This window comes from Cryptomeria japonica, chromosome 3 (genome assembly GCF_030272615.1).
Source record: "Cryptomeria japonica chromosome 3, Sugi_1.0, whole genome shotgun sequence".
In the NCBI taxonomy this organism is placed as follows: Eukaryota; Viridiplantae; Streptophyta; class Pinopsida; order Cupressales; family Cupressaceae; genus Cryptomeria; species Cryptomeria japonica.
In genome coordinates this window covers 824,880,827-824,903,522 of record NC_081407.1, presented here as the reverse complement: position 1 = coordinate 824,903,522, position 22,696 = coordinate 824,880,827, and positions in this window count along the sequence as shown.

The following is a 22,696-nucleotide window of genomic DNA, read 5'->3' as shown; positions in this document are numbered from 1 at the left end:
TTCTACGGCTTCGTCTAACGGGAATAGTGTAAGTAGGGCTTATTGTTGTAAAACTCATGCATTAGAGAGAGAGAGAGAAAGTTTTGAATTTAGAGGTAGCAATTTTTAGTAAAATCAGCCAATCTTCTGGATTTAAGCTGTTAAATACAATCAGGACAATCTCCCGAAATTTCAGAAAAAATGTCAGGGACCGTGGCACTTCGGAGTGCACACGGTCCCAGCAACTTTTTTCGAAATTTGCAGGGATGAAAGTTATGATGATTTTAGAGCTAATCTGAAAAAATTGAGTGATTTTACGATCTGTAGATAGGCCAAATTAAAGTTGCAATCTCGAAATTGAACCCTACCAAGATTGTCGAAAAATGCAAAATTTGAATTTTGAAAAAGAGAGGGAAACTGAAATTTTGAATGTTATGATTTTAGAGGGAATGTCAAGAGCAATGCAAATTTTGAAATTTAAAAATTGACTCAATTTCACGCAAAATTCAATTTTGAAAGCGGAAATTGAAGTTGTTGTAATTAAGCACTTAATTTCAAAAGTCACAAATTGCAAGAATTTAAATAAAGCACTGAAATTTTTAATGAATGCAAACACACTTTTCAGATTTAGGACAGTAAGAACACAATTTTGACACAAAATTTCAGTTTCAATGATTTTTGAATGATTAGAAGCGTTAATCCAAGCAATCCCTAGACCAACTTTGACTTTAATTTTGAAAGTGTTATAATTGATAAAACCAGCCAAAATTCTGGATTTTAGCAGGAAAATACAGTAAGATCTAGCTCCCGAAATTTCAGAAAAAATGTCGGGGATGATGGTGCTCGGAGTGCACACGGTTCTCGCAACTTTTTTCCAAATTTTCAGGGATGAAAGATATTGTGATTTTATTGCGGAATCTAAAGTTACAGTTGATTTGGAGATGTTTTGATCAGTGAAATTGTCGGACAAAGGTTGAATCAAGAGGGTTTTAAAAATTAGGGTTTTGACACTTAACCACTTAATTTTCAAAATTAAAGCATAGATATGAATTGATAATTTGTAATAGAAGGGTAGATCTGAAACAAGCATTAACATTTAGACATTTCACAAGCTTAATTACTAAAAAGAAAATTTAGGGTTTTTATGCAATTAACCTCTAAAATTTTGCAAAAGATCAACATGGAAATGTAATCAAGGAATCCAATTTTCAGATCTAACCATGAATAATCAGAAAGGATGTTCACGTCGGGTTCACCAAAATGTAAAGCAGAAAATCGCGATCGAACCCTAGTTGCTCTCCCCTCTTCCAACTCCAAGGAGAGAGAAAGGAGATTCACTAGGGTTGATGGTTTTCACTTAGGGGAGAGACTTTACATTCAAAAGAGGGGTTGAAACCCACAAGATCCAATCCCACGCAATGCAAGATTGGATGCTAAATGAGTTTCAAGGGTTATGACAGCAAGGCTACCCTCTTTTGTAAAGAATGTGCATAGAAGAATTAAGCTAGGAATACATAGAAAGTGAGAAAGATTCGCTTATAAACTGAGATAGGAATATAGTATGAAGCTGCGGACCTGGAATTAGCAGTAAAATGTCGATACGGCGCTGTCCTGCAAATTTTGAGGGAAAGTTGCCAGGACGATGGCGCCCGAGCGCCACGGTCCTCCGAAAAATCCACGAAACGAAGGGGGATCTGTTCGTCTCTGCACAAAGATTCCAGATCTTCAATTTCAGCCGCGTACCTGCAACCTACACACAGAAAAGCGAAGACGATTGGGGGGTTAGGGATTAGGGGTTTGCCTTTAGGTCAAACCCCGGTTTTGGAATTAACCAAGAAATGAGCAATGCTGTAAATGTAAATGTCTGTAATGTAAAACAAGTACTAATACCTTGTTGTAAGGATGTTTGTATCCTTATGTGCGAAGGTATAGATGTTGTATGTTGTATGTTGTAGTAGTATGTTGTAAGTGATCTCCTCTTCAATGGTTGAATCCTTGTCTTGAATGCAACACTTAGCCTTGAATGGAGACTTGAAATGATCAATTGCTTGAAGGAATGCTTGAATGCTTGAATTCTTGAATGCTTGAGTATAGTTTCCACGCCTTTTCCATCATGTATCTATCTATCCAAATGAGAGAGGAAAATGTAGTTTATATACTTGTCATTTAGGGCTGATAGACTGATTTTTCCGACCTTAGGCCGACCAGGAAATATTATTTCCAATTTGCAAACATAAAGACCCGAAGTCCAAAAGAGACCGGGCCCAAAATAGGACCCAGGGACCAGGGTGCTGGGCGCCCTGGTCCTGAAGGACCAGGGCGTTGGGCGCTCTGGTCCCACCTCCCGGGACAGCAGGGTGCAAAGGAGGTTCAGGCCAGGGTGCAAGAAAATGCAGTTTTTGGTGTCGTGGACAAGTTTCGGGGTCTCCATTCAGGTTCCGTGTTGCGTTGCCATCATGAAGACCGAAATGCAGTCGAAATTGCAAGTGTTGTAATTTTAGGACGCTACAAGAATCATCAAATGTGAAATCATCATCATCAACAACATCTGAAAAGGAGTATAACCGAGATGCATGATCAACCACCCCAGTCGCAATGATAGCTCTAGTCTCCAAGTCTCTAATGAAAACTGACTCAGGTGTGAACTCCACAACTCTCTTAGTTGTATCATGCATGATTGATAGATAGAAAGGAGATTGTTTGTCAAGTGGGGTACACACAACACATTATTGAAGGAGTTATCCCCAATGTCAATAAATCATTTCCCAATCACATCCATGTATGTATGATTGCCCATCAATATTTGCGGCATGGTGCAAGGCTCAAATGTAGAGAACATAGATTGTGAAGATGCCATATGATGAGAAGCCCCTGAATCTAGAAGCCATCTCTTTTAATCATAACTGATAATAGCACATAGAGCTTTTCCTTTTCTTGTCCCAAAAGAGTGAGTCTTCCCACTTGTAGAAGCCATGAATGCTTGCCCTTTTCCTTTTGAATGTGAGGAAGTGGAAGTTGATGAATCATCTTTCTTGTAGACACTAGGTAAATCAATGTTATACTTTTTGATGATATGTGTGAGCTCATCAATCTTCTTAGAATGGCAACGACGCTCCTCATGACCAAACTTTTTACAATAGGCACAAGTAGGTCTCTCCCTCTTTGGTGAATTATCCCTCTTGGAAGAGGATGTATCTCCTTGTTCTGGAGAGGATGATGCTTTGTCCTTAGGCTTTGATTGCCATTTCTTCTTGTTTGAGTTGTCCTTTCCTTGATTTCCTTTGTTCCCTTGATTTGCCACTAATGCTTGAGACTTAGAAGCCTTAAGAATGCCCATGCTTATCAACTTAGTTTGTTCCATCATCAACATTTCATTGAAAGCATCAAATGTAGGCATTGTGTAGCTTGAACCCATTGTCATCCTATGGGTTTGGAAACTAGAAACAAATGCTGCATATTCTTGTGGAAGCTTGCCTATCAAGTTGAATATCGATTGAGTATCCTTCTTATCAATGCCATAATCTTTGAGTTGTGTCCTCAACTCATTTGCCTTAGTGACATAATCTTGTATAGTATCAAAGTTCTTGGGATCCAACATGGTGAGATCACTATCAATTTGATATCCCCTAATCTCATCAACTTGACCGTACAAGTCTTGAAACTTTTGCCAAGCATCCTTGATTAGAGTACACTTCTCAATATGAAAAATGAGATCCTTTGATACATACTTTCTTAAGGTACCAATTGCCATGATATTTTTAGTGAGCCAATCCAAGTGACCAACTGGATCAACCTTATGATTAGCGGGAGCAACAATAGTTCCATCAATGTAATGAGTTAGTCCTTTTTCCATAAGTTTACTCCATGCATCAATTTTCCAAGTAGCATAATTATGAGGAGTTAAGAGAGGAAACTTAGAAAAACCCATAGCAGCAAAAAGGAAGGAACACAAGAGCACAAAAGCACAAGATACCCCCCCCCAAATTCACTCAATCAAAGTACCCCACCAAAAATGATGATTTTGGCACTTTATATGTAGTGCATGTACAATAAGCCACTTGCAAACAATGGCAAGATGGAATTTTGATTTTGTTTACAACTGCCCCAATAGGTTGAGAACTTCAAAGCAAAAGATCAGAAAGACAAATCTATGCAATACAAATGCCAAATTGGCCAAATAAGACCATATGATGAAAGTACAATTTCTACCCACAATTGCTACAAACTAATAGCATATTTTGAGAGTAGACAAAAAATAATGCACTTTCAAAAAAATGGCACCTGAAAAGGAGTTCGTATGAGCCCAAATAGAGACCTGGAAGTTGCAGAAACGAGGATTGGACATGTAAAATCACTAAAAAATGAGAATTATAAAACATGTGTTCATCAAAATCAGAAAATAATTCCACCACGTGAAAGTACACAAAATTATAGCCCATTTCAAAAAAAATTGCACCAAAAAAGGAGCAAAAATGAGCAAGATATGGCCATTTGAAGTTGAACTGCAAAATCAAAAAGCTCACTGAGAGGGGCCTACAAAAATTTTGAAAAAATGATGATGTCAGCAATCTGTGGAGTTAAACTTGACAGCCGTATGACCGTCGCCAAAACTTCATGGTTGACTGGGCGTGATCTGATTGGTGGGAAAAAAACTGACTGGCTGATGACGTGTTAAAATGATGTGGCCACAGGCCAGTGGCCTCCTGCCACGTGGTGGGCATGGATTCCCCGGGGACCTACTGACGGGGCCGACTGCCCGCGTGGCAGAGGAGGTGGCGGATGTCGACGGGAGGAGGGCTTGCCAGTGTTTTCTGGTAGGAGGCGCCAGAGGGAAGGTTTGTCGGCAGGGGCCGACGACAGGGAGGGTTGCGCGGGCGGCGGGGCGGGCGACCTGTGCGGGCGTCGACAAGGCGGTGACAAGGCGGCCTGCTGGGCGGGGCAAAGCGGGGAAGCCCGATAGGGCCGCTATGCAGGGAGTTGCAGACTACGACGGGGGAGCTGCACGAGGGTGAAGTTACCAGGAGTTGCGCGGTGGTGGCGCCTAGTGGGAGGTGGCTTTGGCACCATGATCTGCAAACCCTGTGGGTCACGGGGGTCGGGGGGGGGTCTACGGACCCCCCAAAAACCAAATTTTTTCTTTTGAAATTTAATTTTTTTGAAAATTTTTTTTGATGAAATCTTTTTTTTTTTTTCCGAATTTTTTTTTTGACGTAAATTTTTTTTCTCTTCAATTTTTTTTAAAATTTTTTTTCAGAAAAAACTATTTTTTTTTCGAAATTCGTACAATAATAGCAAAATTGGCGAAATTCTTTTTCTCACTAAAATAGGCCAACTTTATAACCAAAATTCATGGAAATGACCTTCTGGACGCAATGGCGGGGTTGGATCTGGTCTAGGACGCCTCCAAAATATGCTGGTTCTCAGATCTGCCTCTTGACGTCGCAATAATACCTCTTCAAGACGAATCAATGATGCTCTAATGACTCTGATACCATGTGAGATTTTGCCAAGATCAAGAGCTCAATGAAATGTATAAAATAGAGACACAATATAGGACAAGAATAAACTGTATTCTCATCAATAGAAAATGATCAATAGTTCCAAAATTACATACAATGTAGATGATCCTTCTTATATAGGCAAGGCTAGGGATATGTGAGCACACAAACATGACATGTGGCTCAATAAGAAACAAGGGTAGGTAGGAAATAGGTGTGGGTAGGTAGGAGAAACAATATAATAGTCCACATGAGGTGGATCACCCACTGAATGTGGAGTGTAACAACAAGATCAACACCATAAAAGGTGGAATTTCTCCTACACACACTATCCCAATGTGGCACAAACACCCAAGTGTCTCATACCCAAACTACTATGAAATGCATTTCCTAAGTAAACTTAAGTAAGTGTAATAATATCCAAGATGAATAATTATTTACACCAACAGATTCCAACTGACCTGAGGAAGACTCGGGCTTGTTGTGAGGGAGCTTTGACATTTATGATGACTGTATTCAACACTGATGATTAGCTATTATCAAAATCAATTTTTTCAGATGGATCGAAAAATGAGATTCAAAACAGGCTTGGAAGTAAAACTTTCCAAAAACAACAGGTCAAGGAAAAAAGTCTGACATGCTCTTTTGAAAATAAAAATTGCACATCGGACTTTAAAGTCTGAAGTGCAATTAAAAACACCTTGATCAACACATCAGACTTTAAAGTCCGATGTGCAATTTCGGGATGGGTTATCAACACATCTGACTTTAAAGTCCGATGTGTCAATCAGGGAAAAATCAATAACACATCGAGGGTGAAAACTTGAAACAAGCACATCAGACTTTAAAGTCCGATGTGCTAATCCGGGAAAGATTAAAGGCTTAAAGTCCAATGTGCAGACAAAAGGAAAAACAATTAGCTGACATGTCGGGTTTGACATGTCAACCTACTCTTCTCCGCATATCGGATTTTAAAGTTCGATATGCGAAGGTTATGATCCCGCATATCAGACTTTAAAATTTGATATGCAGAGATCCTTCCATCTAGCAGCACACCAGATTTTAAAGTCCAGTATGTGGCTGGAGGAGGGTGATTTCGGAGGGCAATCGGGTTTTGAAGTCCAATTGTCCTCTGAAACAAGGGAGACAATCGGACTTCAAAATCCGTTTGTCTGCGCAAATACAACACAAAAACCTTGGAAAGAAACAAAGCAAAGCAAAGCAAACAAAGAAACCCAAAAAAGAAAACAAGGAAAACCTACCTCGAGTTTGCAATGACGATCGAAAATTCTACAATGGGGCGATCCGATCCGAGCTACAACGAGGAAAATCTGAGTCACGGTGAGCAAAAGCGGAGGAGGGGGCACAGAGAAAAGAAGACAAACCAAAATGAAGGATAAAAACACAAAGATTAACTAAATAAACCACAAGATTAACAATAAATGCGGCATTAATTACAACTTGCAGTGCATGTCGAACTTTAAAGTCCGACATGCATTGTCCAAACAAGCAGTCTTTAAGTCGGACTTTAAAGTCCGAACTGCAGGCAAAGACCACTTGCAGGTCGGACTTTAAAGTTTGAACTGCAGGCTTAGACCAAGCAAACGCACATCAGACTTTAAAGTCCGATGTGCAGTCAACAAAGAAAAAACCTTGCAGTTCGGACTTTAAAGTCCGAACTGCAAGGAAAACTGCAAACTAAAGAAATCTAAGAAAAACACTAAAACAAAAAGCAAAGAGTTAAATGAGCTACCTGACGAAGTCAATTAAGCTCTCCCGAAGACCATAAGGTACGAAACGAATCAGTTTCGTAGGGTTGCCTCACGATTTTGGCCATGCTGAAATCAAGGACAACAAGCCGATCACACCTGCAGTGTTTAACTGAAAGGATATCCCGGTTTGGTATAGTAATCGCATACTGGAAAGCGACTTAGAGATCGACTCACATGAGTAGGAATTTGATTCAGTACATCTCAATACTTCAGATAAGGAAGAACGTCAACACCATCTTTGATGATCTAGTAAAACATGTTTGCATGGTGATTGGTTACCAGATATTCTATGTCAGCAAAATGAATTCTGTCCCTGCTGCTGCAGTGAATCCTACTTACAGGATGATCAAGGAAGACACTTCATTTGACCTATGGACCTATCTACAGAAGCAATTGCTGTTGAATCTGAAGTCCATCAAATAGGACAATTCTCTGAGATTCAAGTTTGGACAACTTTTGGTCGGTTTATTCTTCTACTTTCAAGGTTATTTCCCTGGAGTAGGTGATGTTCAATGGTCTGTTGACCTACCAGTTTCCAGACAAATTAAGAAAAGTCTACAAGTAGTAGGAACTGGATATCCTGAGGTTCTTAACAAGTATTTTGATGAATTCAAGCGGAAGATGAGCCAGAGAATGAGGATATCTGATGATATTGTGAAGAAGTATGAAGATGACATCTGCTTCACAATAAGGATACATGATTGCATAATGGAAGCGGTGGCACCGAGAAAGGAAGTAGTTGGCCATATGGGGTATGAAGTGATGTATGACATGTTGATCGGGTATGCCTCTACGCTACTTGCCTCACCACTGGATGCAAAGAAAAAGAGAACCGGTACCTACCTGGAGAGGGTCACACTGATTGAGGAACCGAAGCAGAACAAGGGCAAAGCAGTGTCATCGGTATCCGTACCAGTTACCTCTGCCAGTTCGAAAGTGACCAAGCAGTCACTAGCCAAGAAGAAATCTGAGATTATTCCTGCAAAAGTCTTTGAGAGGAAGCGAAAATCCAAGAATCACTCACCGGAGTTAGAGGACATTGAACCGAAGATTCAAACAAAGAAGACAAGACAATCAAGCAAAAAAATAGTCTACCGGTAATGTACCTGCAACTTCTACACCGGTTAATATCTATATTTCCTCTTATAAGTCAATGACACATTGTCAGAGGACAATTAAGAATATAAAGAGGGAAGTGCTTGATGATTTAAAGGAATATTTTGATGATTTTAATGATAGTGAGAAAAAAGAGGTAGAACAGGAGGTCATTAAATATTTATGTGTTAATGATCGGTCGCTATCAGATATTAAATATATTACTCTAGTTTCTTTGTATAATTCTTTAGATAATAAATGACGCATTGCCATTGAAAGAGAATAGGAGATCAGGGAGAAAATTTTTGCACAATACTTTCCTGATGCTTCAAATTCTGAATTATTTGAAATAATGGATAAGAACAAAGGCATCTTCTTCATGAGAAGGAGAAGACTCAGGCTACTAGAAGGTAAAGCTTCTGAAGTGGAAAAGGATACTCACATACATGTGAAAGCTGCTGTCAATATGCACCGAGTATCTGAAGCTGCTAAGAAGGTTGACCAAGCACCAAACCTATCCTCAAGCAAACCGGATGAGGCATTTGACAGTGAAGGAGAAAGAGTGATAGAGCCAACTGACACTATTGATGTTGATGCCTTAGATAATGATAAGGAACAAGTTGAGAAAGAGAAACAAGACAAAGAACAAATGGAGAAAGAGCAAGAAGAAAAAGCAAGGTAGGAAGAAAACAAGAGAAAAGAGGAAGATAAAAAGAAAGAGGTAGAGAAGAGGAAAGAAGAGGAGAAGAGGAAAGAAGAAGAGAAGAAGAAAGAAGAAGACAAGAGGAATGAAGAAGAAAGGAAGAAGGAGGAAGAGAAGAAAAAGAAGGAAGAAATGGAGAAGAAAAAACAAGAAGAGGAGTAAAAGAAGAAAGAAGAGGAAAAGAAAAGAGCAAAAGAGGAGAAGGAAGCAAAAAAGAACAAATAGGCAGAGATCAAGACAAAAGAAGGAGGGCAGACTCCTAAGGCAACCGGTTATCAAACCAAACAAGTTGATACCACCAGTCCTATTGATCTTCAATCAACAGATGAGTCTGAGCTACTTCGAAGCATCAAACTTGCACAGGAGAGACTGGAAGCATTGCGGAGGAAGAAAGAACATGATGTCATACAAACTGCGGTTGACACCCTTACCAGTCTAATTCCCGGTACCAACCTCCCCAGTACCGATTCCTCTCTATCCAAGCTTAAACTTCTTTGTACTATAGTGGAGGACTAGGTACAATGCTTGGAAGATGTTGCTGAAGCCACTGCAAAGAAGAACCATGAAAAGGCACTCAATGTTGCCTTAGTCAAGAAAATGAATGAGCTCCAGACACAACTAATGAAACAACAGAAGGATATCAATGTTGCTATGGATGAGGGCAAATTATTTTTGAGTAAAATCTGCCAACCCCATCTGTTTTGTGACGATGTGCTTAAACAAAAAGATAAACTCCAATTGGAGTTCCAGGCATATATAAGCACCTTCAAGATGCCCTATGATCTCTTCACTACATATGGGCAAATGGTTCATCATTTTTAGTGTCAGACAACCAAGATGGACTCCGAGATCAACAATTGGACTAGAGATTTGCAGGAGCTTCAATTGCTCTTATTGCCAAGACTGCAAATTCTTCAGAAATGTTTTCTCAACCTGGAAGCTATCGCGGTAACTCAAAAGATGAGTACCATTGATGCAATGGAAGAACTGACATTCCAGATGAAGACTGAAAGTGAGGTTGCTACCTCATTACTTGAGTCATGGACATTGGCCATGAAAACTTTTATGTCAAACTTTAAATCTATTTTTGATAAATTTCATTCCTTATTGTCATGAACATTTACTCTATTTTTATTGTATAAGGAAACATGGGTTACTTTGCATTACTTTGTCATTGTTGGCAAAGGGGGAGTAGTGTACTTAAAATTTTGGTGAATGTTACCATTTCATGTACTTTCATGTTACCATTTTGGGGAGTAGTGTACATTGTAATTTTTGCAAAAAGGGATAGTGTATATTCTTAGGGGGAGTAATTTTGATTATGACATTTTTGTTTTAAAAACATTTAGATGTCAAAATTTTCCTAAGTGTTGCCATCATTGCCAAAAGGGGAGATTGTTGACATTTTGATGATGTTTTGATTGTCATTGATGGACACACTTTCTTGATGATGGACACACACTTTCTTGATGTATGAGTTATGCGCAACCGGTAATTGTTCCAACCGGTATTGTGTATTATTAAATGTATAGTCTTTAGATTATCGGTATTTTGCAGAAGATGTTTACCGGTCATAGATTGACTGAAGAGCTCAAGCGGTATGGAGACCCCAAGTGGTTCGAGGATCACAAGCGGTACGAAGGAACCAAGCAATAGTGAACTTTTGATCGGAACACTACGATCTACCAGTCTTCATTTTTGACAACCGGTAATCGGTATATTGTATTAACCAGTATTACTCTGTGATGAGTTACCAACCGGTATTACTGTAATGTGTGATGAGTTATCATCCACTGACACTTTGGCGGAGTGTTTGTGTCATGTTACCAAATGTGTCTAGATGCACTGAACCTAGGAACTTGTAGTCTAATTCTATTGGACCGACATGAAATCAGTTTCCTTTATAAGGACATCATGTCTAGGGTTTGCATGTGAGATGCGTGATATGTGTAAGAGACAGAGTATGAGACATTGTGCGATCATTGAAGAAAAGATTAGGTCCGTGTGAAGAGATAGAGTGTGGAGATATTGAAGACTGAAGTAATGCTGAAATGCATTAACAATGAGCTGACAAGGATCTAATTAAGCATACTGTGCTATTGTCTAGATCGTTCACTTGTTGATTACTAATATCTTTGACAAGTCTGAAACCCTTAACCGGGTAGGCCTAGCAAAGCCTTTGTAAATCCTCTAACAAGGTGGTTCACAATCGTGGATCTGAAATCCTCTAACAAGGTAGTCTTTAACATGACTTATCTCCTAATAGAGATCTAGATTCCTAATAGGATATATTCTGGTGAAGAACATTGTATGACCTTAACCAGTCTAACCTTAACCGGTCTGGTTTCTATTCTGCAAATAGTTACTTGTGAGTTTCTGCTCATTGTGGTTTTTCCCATTTGGGTTTCCACGTCAAATATATTGTGTTATGGTGATTGTGTTCTTGTGGGTGAATGCTTTGTTTGCTATTTGGTTTGCATCTATCTTAACTAGTTTATTAGTGAATCTATTGCACCGGTTATCTATCAAACTGTTTAAGAGTTTGTTTACAGTAATTTTTGGTATACTAATTCACCCCCCCTCTTAGTATTCATCAACCTTCACCACAATGTCTTAACCCTCACTGACACATCCCATGAACTTAACCTGATCGAAGTGGTAATGCCCATTATCCATCCTGAACTCATCGAATGGAGCGAACCTAATCCCCCATGCCTTGACCAATTCCAAAATGATGAGGTGATAATTGACTTTTTGGAACTACAGGATAACATGCCAAGTGGGGATCACAAAGCTAGATTCACCATTGAACTTAATAGCGCAACATACTTTGGGGCGGATGCCAAACCTTTCAGCTACAAAAATATTACAATAAAACATGGATCTTCCAGTGAAAACCACGCTGTGGCACAGTTTGATCCCAAAAAAGTAAAAAGAAAGAGCCTATCCAACGGTGAAAACCTCTCTAAGGCACCTATGGATGAAAATTTTGACATTCTCCCTTCTAGTGCAAATCAGGAACGATCAACGATCCTTATTGAGGAAACAAAAGAATTCAATGTGGGGACTCCTGAGACTCCTCACCACATACATCTGGCATCTCTTTTAACTTCAGAGGAACAACCTAAGCTTGTAGAATTCTTCCAGAAGCGTCAGATCAACTTCGCATGGTCATATGCAGACATGCCTGGTCTCGATCCTAATTTAGTCATGCATCACCTCACCGTGGTAGAAGGAGCTAAACCAGTAAAACAGAAGCTTCGCAAGATGCACCCCTAGATTGCGGTACTAATCAAAGAAGAACTTAAGAAACTCTTGGATGTTGGTTTTATTAGAATCGGCAAACCAAATGGGGGCATCCATATCTGTACTAATTTAAGAGATTTAAACAAGGCATGTCCTAAAGATGAGTTCCCCCTACCAAACATTGACATGATCATAGACCTAACACTAGGACATGCCATGCTTTCTCTTATGGATGGCTTTTCAGGGTACAACCAGATAAAGATTGCACCAGAGGATCAACATAAGACAACCTTCACATGTTCATGGGGAACATACTTGTTGGAATGTAATGCCTTTTGGTCTAAAGAATGTAGGGGCGACCTATCAAAGAGCAATGACCACCATCTTTCATTATATGATGCATACCATAATAGAGGATTATGTTGATGACTTACTGGCAAAATCATTAACAAGAGAAGGTCATTTAGAAATATTAGAGAAAATCTTAGACAGAATGGAACAATATCATGTTCGACTCAACCCAAAGAAATGTGTCTTTGGAGTAACCTCATAGAAGCTTCTAGGATACATTGTCTCAAGCAAAGGCATTGAGGTTGACCCAGCAAAGGTCAAAGCAATCATGGACATGCCACCTCGAAAGAACATCAGTCAACTAAGGACATTACAAGGGCGGCTTCAATCCATCTGAAGATTCATTGCACAACTAGCAGATAAGTGCCATCCTTTTACACATCTGTTACACAAAAACATCCACTTTCAATGGGATGCCAGATGTGAACAAGCATTCTAGATGCTTAAGAACTATCTCATGAATACACCATTGTTGATCCCACCAGATCCAAGTAGACCTTTATTGCTTTATATTTTAGCAACAAATACAGTATTAGGAGTACTATTGGCACAACATAATGCAGAAGGGAAAGAGTGTGTTGTTTACTACATCTCTCGCACACTGGTCGGCTATGAACTCAATTACACACCTATTGAGCGAGCTTGCCTAGTAGTAATCTTGACAGCCACTAAAATGAGGCACTACCTATTAACACATAAAGTACAACTCATTGCAAAGATCGATCCACTAAAGTACTTACTCAACAAAGCAGCATTGACAGGTCACTTGTCCAAATGGGTGATGATTCTAAGTGAATTTGACATCGAGTATGTGGACCGTAAGGCTATCAAGGGCTAAGTTATTTTCGATTAGTTGGCCAATGCACCCCTCATAGGTGATCATGCTCTTGTTTCTAATTTTCTAGATGAAGAGATATTCATGATCACAGCAGCACAACCATGGAAATTATACTTTGATGGTTCATATAGTACGCATGGCTCGAGGGCAGGCATTTTGTTTATCACACCTCAAGGTGACAACATCCCGAAGTCTTACAGGATAACTTTTCCATGTACAAACAACATAGCAAAACATGAGGCCTTGATCATAGGACTAAGATTAGCCATACAATGGAAACTAAAAGAGCTACAAATATATGGCGACTCCCAACTGGTCATCCGACAAGTCACAAATGAATATTAGACCAAGGATGATAAACTCATGCCATACAAGCAAATGGTGGACAGTTTAAAGGCATCATTTACGACTATCACCTTTGAGTAGATACCCAAAGATCAAAATCGAGTTGCTGACGCCATGGCTACCATTGCATCTCTCCTAGATCTTCGATAGAATTCCACACGCTATGAGTTCTTGGTAGAACAACTTTGGATTCCCACTTATGATATCCCCGAATCTGAGATGATATGTCACCTTGTCGGTTTCGAATCCCCATGGTACAGTGAGTTCTACACCTATCTCCATGATCACACACTTCTTCCTAACCATTCGAATAACCAACACAAAACCTTCATTCGCCAAACCGCTCGATATACCATCATTGCTAAAACCCTATACCACTGCAGTCTTGATGGTACTCTCCTTCGATGTTTGGAACAAGATGAGACAATAAAGGCCTTGGAAGAGGTACATTAAGGAATTTGTCGGACTCACTCAAGTGGTCCTTCCTTAGAAAAGAAGATCATGCGAGCTGGATACTATTGGCCGTCCATGGAAAAAGACTCCTACTATTTTGTCAGAAAATGCAAGAAATGCCAAGTTCACGGAGACTTGATACATGCACCAGCACGGGAATTGCAACCAATCACAACACCATGGCCCTTTTGTCAATGGGGAGTTGACCTTGTGGGTAAAATTCATCCATCTTCATCCAACAACCACAAATTCATTATTACTGCCACTGAATACTTCACAAAGTGGATCGAAGATGTTCCACTTACCCAAGTCATCGGCAAGCAGATCGCCTCATTCATCCTTAATTACATCATCTGCCGGTATGGTGTACCCATGTCCATCATTACAGATAACAAGCTTCCTTTAAAAAATTAGGACGTCTGTGAGCTTTGTGAGAAGTTTCACATCCAACACCGATTTTCCACTCCTTATTACCCACAAGGAAATGGTCAGGCCAAAGCATCAAACAAGAACATATTGAGAATCCTCAAGAAGACAGTCAATGATGTCGGCCGTGATTGACACGTTCAATTAAATCCATCACTATGGGCGTATCGAACTAGCATTCGAACCCCTATAGGTGCAACTCCCTACTCACTGGTCTATGACACATAAGCCATCCTTTCTATTGAGGTCGAGATACCATCTCTATGTGTTTCCTTGCATAATCTGATAGATGATGAAGCATACCGAGTCTCTCATATTCAAGACTTGGAACTACTTGATGAAAGGTGACAAGCTGCATACAACTACCTCAAAGCCTATCAGTAGCGCATGAGAAGAAGCTATAATCATCGAGTTAGACCTCGTACATTTGAGATAGGTGATCTTGTTCTCAGGGAGAATCCTCGTAACCAACCAAATAGAGAACATCAAGGAAAGTTTGAATTAAACTGGTTGGGTCCATATGTTATCACTGTTGTATTTGGGTCTGGGGCATATCGGTTGGCTACTTCTGAAGGAGAACCGCTAGCAGATTTGATCAACAACATGCACCTCAAACGGTTTCATACATAAGCTGTATAGAGAATCAAGCTCCAATACATATCAGAAAAACACCAAAAACATTCAGATAAATGTCCTGAAGAAAATACAAAAAAATCAAAATAGTAAAGAAAAATCATACATCTAAACGGTGAACAACCACTCCGGTGGCACCTTGGGTAAGTACGATGGTGAAAACCTGGCAAACAGGCGCCACTCATAAAGGCTATGGCTCCATTGTCTTTTAGACTTGTTGCGATCACATTCATTGCATCCACTCATCCATCAATCAAAACCATGGCTTGTTATTGATTTGCAATCAAGGATAGTACTTCGTGCGTCTTGCATCCCGCTTTTTCATAGTCATGTCTAAACTGGGGGCAATGCTCTTAACCTATTGATGGAAGTGGATTCTGCATTACTTATGATTCATTGATTTCGTCATTCAAAACAAAATCCAGAAACATTCAAAGCTGTCTCACAAAATCCAAAAACATTCAAAAACTGTCTCACACAAATAAAAAAACATTAAAAAACAACTCATAAAATCCAAAAACATTCAAAAATATAAAAAATAAACCAAAAACATGGCAACGCATAATATCCTTTGTACATACACATCAAAGCAGGCACAAAACAACATTTTGAGCTACTCAAACAATGATCACTTATCAAATCAACCAAGCAATAAAACATTGAGCCACAACTATCTTAACAAGGATGCATCCTTCCTTACCAAAACAAAGACATGATAACATTTTCTTTGACAATAAAATTTTATTTAAACTATCAAGTACTTGGTCGGTTTGATAAGTTATTTATTCATTTATATAAGGTTACTACGCTACTCCAGGATATCCACAAGTGATTAGAGTAGCCGAGATGGTTCCTAAATATTGTTTTGTTTGATTTTCTGGGATTCATTCCAATGAAGTTCTGGGGCATGTACTAATGGTGTCTACGTGGGAAGTTCACTAAGCTACGTGATCATATGCAAAATCTAGTCATGGATCACTACAGCTTGCTGACTACAGCGTATACCTCGACCATATGAGCATGAACCATTATGGAGGGTCCATATTCTTTATCTATACTGCTTACTTATAGGTACAATGCTCCAAACTTGGTTCCTACTACCTTGTTCAAGATTGATACTACCATGCTCGATGATGAAAAATAAAGCACTTGGATCGTCATTTCAGCTCATCTGTATATATTGCATTTCGTTGCATTCCATCCATCCATACATTCATAATAGCTGCATATCATTCATCCATAGTAATGACAATGGATGCATACTCTATTTTTTCGATCTTCTTCCATAGGAATGGGTCCTAGGTCCTCCATATCTTATATCTAACATTGAATCCCCCCCCTCACCCTCACCCTCCCTATCTAAGTCATCCTATAAACCAAGCCAGTTACTCTATCTACACAGGTACTTTGACTCACGCACACCTAGACTATCAATAGATACTCTGATCAAGTATCTTTGGGTCTCAAAAGGTAATCAATTATGGCAAACCTAGACTGCAACAGGCATTTATCACAATGATCTAGTTTCAACGGGCTGCTAAGATTCACCACAACCATCCATCAAAACACACACACTATCAATTGATCAACCAATCAAACACAATCCAAATAGACAATTACATTAATTGTCTAAGTCTCAATGAGTATTTTGCTTCATATACCTTGACTTCATCGAGCAATTACATCAATTGTCTAAGTCACCAACAGGTTACTTTGATTCACTTACTCAAACTTTATCTTGTCCAAGCAAACAACTGATATCAATTGTCACGCTTTGACTCAACCGGGGCAATTTAACCGATTGCACCAGATTGTCTAACCAATTTTGATCAATTGTATAGCATCAATCAAACGCACACACCACATTTTGCACCGTATCTCCTGCATGACCTAAGGGTACTCACTGGCTTGATGTTTCTCTGTATTCACTCCATCTTTCTCCCGTTCTTTCACCATTATTGCTCATTTCTTCTATTTTACCTCCCCTCCAATTTTCGTTCTTTTTTGAGAGATCGCCCAATTTTTTCAAAAAAAAATCAGCCCATCTCTCGAGAGGGCATACCACCCACTAAATTAACATTTATGGGGCATATTTCTTCACACCTATTTTTCTTTCTTTGAAACGACGCGATAAACTGCACCGTCTCAAAGAGATACAAATGTAGTCACATAAATCTGTCTATTTAATTAAATGAATTATTACTATTTATTTGATTAACAAACCCACTAGCCAACAGTTAATTAAATTAACATTTAATTAATTCCTCTTCAATTATTCTCCTATTAATTAAATAAATTATTCAATTTATTTTAATTAATTCATTACACCAAATTCACAATCAATTAAATGAATAAATTCCATTTATTTAATTAAATCCCCTCTCCTCTTTTAAATAAATAAATAAAACATTTATTTAAATCGTTAAATCTCCCCCACTTGCATTCTCCTACAAATGCAAGTTGCAACCACAAGTTGAAATAAATTAATTTTATTTTAATTTAAATCTTATTTTTTTTCACCCACTAAATCCTCTTCTAAACCCTTCTAACCACTTTCTAATCATTCCTAATTAGCCTAATCCATCTCCATTTTTCTAATAATTTTTAATTAGCCTAATCCATCTCCTAAATATTGTTACATTCCTAAGCAACTTGGGGTCACTTTTCAAATACTCCAAAGTCTTTGAAAATCATTTAATAATTTGTGTTCAACAAGCTAACCTCCAAAGTCTTCCAAACCACTAATGACTCTTACATGACCATTAATGGCTCTTACATAACCATTTATGGTTAAATCCACTTGCTCTCATGGTTAGAGACTTTACCTCTAACTCAACCCTCATTTAATCCATGGGTCTCTTCAAGCATTTATTGATTTGACCATGGTTATTCCCACTAACTCTTGCACAAGAGTTTATCCATTAGATAAAGACATTATTTATTGGATAATGGCTTTATTCTTTCAAACTCAACATTAACCTTACCTCCCAAGTTAACCCTCTAGTCATGTCAAGCATTTAATGCTTATTCCCTCTCCTCTCAACCCATCTCTTGTTGACATTTATCATCTTGAGATTGGATTGAAAGTCCTTACATGGATCTTAAGCCATTCAATCCTGATCTTTGTTGAAATTACTCAATCTCAACCCTCCATTGCTCCATTTTACCTATAAATAGAGCTCACATTTTTCATTTTCAAATTCTCGAGCATTCTCAAAGCACATCTATAATCCTGAATACTTGTATGCATCTAACTTATAGTGAATTTTAGAGAGCATTTAGCACAATCATCTCACATTGTTATTTTAGGCTAAAATTAATCTTAGTTAATTACATAATATCTCATATTTAGTTTGTTTTCCACTTGCATTTGCATAGTTTAAAGCATTCACAATCTTGAACCTCCATAAGACATCCAGAGTAGTGCAAAAAGCTACTGAGAGCTACACTCTTTTGGGAACTTGGAGAGAAAAGGAACAAGGGAGGAGTCACTGTGAATGTTTTGGTCAGCATTTGAAGGAGTTTAGTTTACCTCTTTTGTCTTTGCATGCTTTCCATTTCTTATTTAGTATCTCTCTTGACATGCTTGCTTAAAATAGTATTTGATTTGTGATTGTTAACACTAACGTTTGAACTTGTTTCTTGTGTTGTTGTGTTTGCATAACTCTCCTAACCATCCTTTTTGTAGAGCATCAGTATGTAATCATCATTTGTATGTAGAGAGATAATAAAGATAAGGTTTTGGTATTTAAAAAGTTCTGTCTTATTGATTGTTAATGTTGACTCTTGTTCTTTATGTAACCTGAGACTAAGTGATTAGTTCAATACATTTCTTTTATTGAATTATGTTATTCTCTATTTTGTTCCTGTTATAGTTTTGACAAGAAGCCTGTAGAAACTGGTTGTCTTCCTAAACTTCCTATCATTATTGCCCGAGTGTTGAATGTGTGTTTGGGGTTTAGCCTTGGTGTCCCCATCATTGGTATGTATGCTTGGGGATTAGCTTGGGCTGCCCCATCATTGCTCCAGTTTTTTAGACGAGTATCCTAATTTTAGGCAATATTATAAAAGGTATAACACTTAGCTATTTTAATTTTCTAGATATGTATAGATCCCAAGTTCCAAATATTTAATAAAAAAACATAATCACCTTAATAGACAAGTGGGTATGTGTAGGATCATGATGTGCCAAAACAGGCCCTTAAGTGGCAATGAAATTTCAAAAAATTAGAGTTTTGCAACTTGACATAAAAAATTAAATAAGTTATGAACATTATTTTTAAAATATGTAAGAAGAGAATCTATAGAAAATTGAATGTAGTTTCTAAGATACTAGTTGTTTTTTGAAAAAAAAAAATTCTATTTGATGAAAATTTCAAATTTCAATGCAGTGGTACAAAAATTTCAAGAAAAAGATAAGAAGTAGGTGTATGTCTGACCACCCTAATCACAATAAAATCATAATATTTTTTTATAAGATTTATTATATAAGTATTAGACTCATGTCCGGATGTGACACATATTTTTTTATAAATTTTTATAAAGTAAATAATTATTTACGAATTTTTTACTACAGCTTTTCAGAAATTCAGAAACTCCTACGTCTGACCACCTTAACTCGGTCAAAACTATATAAAATTCAATTTTTTAAAATTTTTCCCTATAGTAGACGAAGCATAGGATGTGATGCATGTTTCAGATTCAAAAAATGTTATGCGGTTTGAAAGTTATGAGTATTTTTCAATCAGGACTTTTGAAATTAATTCAATTAGAAAATAAATAATAATTATTTATTAAAGTCGAAATAAGACAAGCCTTATATTGTTGGAAAGCTACGAACGCCCTTAAAAAACTCTTTTCATTTTATCAAATTTGGCTATAAAAAAAGTCATCAGCCACCAGTGTAAAGTCTGGAAAATCAAGGAATACGGAAAAACACGTTTTTTCAGTTGACTTTCCAAGCTTGTCACTTCCAAGCCAAATCCCAAAGCAAACCCGAACCAAAATATGGAGGGAAAAATTTATGTTTTAAAATCAGATATCGGATAAAATAAGATATCGAATTTTTATGGATAAAATCGGATATCCGATTTTTGAAAAAATAAAAAAATATATTTTAGTAAATTGGGCATAACTTTTGCATTTTATATCGAAATTTTGATTTTTTACAGGCGTTGGAAAGGTAATTAAGAGCTCTATGATATGGAATAGGCATATTTTCAATTATTTGTTTTAAAAAATAATTATAATTCATTTAAATTTATCATTCATTTTTAAAACATAAAAAACTCATGACTTTTTCATATGATTTCCCTCTTGCTTGAATTTTTGTAACAGTCATCTCAAAATAAACTAAATAAGTAATTAATTAATAATAGAAAATTTATGAATTTTATTGAGTTCGATAAATTTTGATAAACCATGTTATCTATGTTTGTTCCTTTCTCCACTTCTATCTCCTAAACCTATCACACCACCTATTTGTTTCTTCCTCCCTCTCTTTTGTCCATATTTATACATCTCTCTCTAGACCTATATCTCTAACTATCAATGAATACCTCATTAAATCTCTCAAGCTCTACAAGGTGCTTATATTTCTACCTCTTCATAATTTCCTCCTCTATGTCACCCTCTCTTCCCTAAGATCTAGACTAGTCTCTCTGCATTTCATTCTCATCTCTAGCAACAAAATTCAGAGGGGACAAGCAGAGGCATAGGGAAGTATCAAAAAAAGGAGAGGGGGAGAGAGGTGAGAAGGAGAGATTAATTGGGGGGGAGAGAGTGTGTGTGTGAGAGAGAAAGCTATAGGTAATTAGGTGGAAGGCGAAGAGAGAGAGGGAGGGGGTGATTGGGGTGAAGAGAGAATGAGAGGGAGAGTTTGAGATTATTAGGGGGTAGGAGGAGAGGGGGAGAGGGGAAAGTATCAACAAAGAGAGAAGAGAGATGGGGATAGAGGTGAAGAGAGACATAGAGAGTAATTAGGGGGTGGGTAGAGGGGGAGAGGGAAGTATCTATAAACCCATAAGAGAGAGGTGATCGAGGGTAATTGAGGAAAAGAAATAATGTGAGAGAGAATATGGTGTCCTAAAGGGTCATATGGTGTCTCATGAACCTTTGGGACACCATATGACACCTTAGGACACCATATGATGTTTTTATGAGTCTTATGGTATCCTAAGGGGTCATATGGTGTTCTATGAGCCTTTAGGACACCATATGGTGTCATTACAAGTCATATGGTGTGTTAAGGGGTCATATGGTATCCTGTGACCCCTTAGGACACCATATGACCCCTTAGGTATTGTTAGGGGTCATATTGTGTCCAAACGGGTCATATGGTGTCAGTGGGGGTTGTATTGTGTGCTAAGGGGTCATATTGTGTCCTAAGGGGTCACAAGACATTGTATGACCCCTTAGACACCATATGATCCATTAGGTTTTGTTAGGGCTCATACTATGTCCTAAGAGGTCATATGGTGTCCCATGACCCTTTAGGACACCATATGACCCCTTAGGACATCATATGATGTCGTTAAGGGTCTTATGGTGTCTTAAGGGGTCATATGGTGTCCTAAAACCCCTTAGGACACCATATGAGCCCTTAGGACATTATATGACCCCTTAGGATACCATACGATACCTTAGGACACCATATGGTATCGCAAGGAGTCGTATGGTGTCCTAAGGGGTCATATGGTGTCCTATGAACCCTTACGACAATATATGACCCATTAGGTGTCATCAAGGGTCTTATTGTGTCCTAATGGGTCATATGGTGTCGTATGACCCCTTAGGACACCATATGCTTGGAGACAATATGGTGCTATGGGTTGTATGGTGTCCTATGACACCTTAGGACACCATATGACCCCTTAGGATACCATTTAGTGTTGTTATATGTCGTATGGTGTCCTATGACCCCTTAAGTGTCATTAGGGTTATTTTATGTCCCAAGGGGTCGTATTGTGTCCTAAGGGGTCATATGGTGTCCTATGACCCCTTAGGACACTATATGATGTCATTAGTGGTCATATTATGTCCTAAGGGGTCATATTGTGTCTTATGACCCCTTAGGACACCACATAGTGTCGTTATGGGTCGTATGGTCTTCTAAGGAGTCATATGGTGTTCTATGACCCCTTAGGACACCAATTTTATGTTGTTATGGGTCGTATGGTCTCCTAAGGGGTCATATGGTGTCCTATGACCCCTTAGGACACCATATGGCTTCATTATGCATCGTATGGTTTCCTAAGGGGTCATATGGTGTTCTATGACCCCTTAGGACACCATATGGTGTCATTAAGGGTGGTATGGTGTGCTAAGGGGTCATATGGTGTCCTATGACCGTTTATAA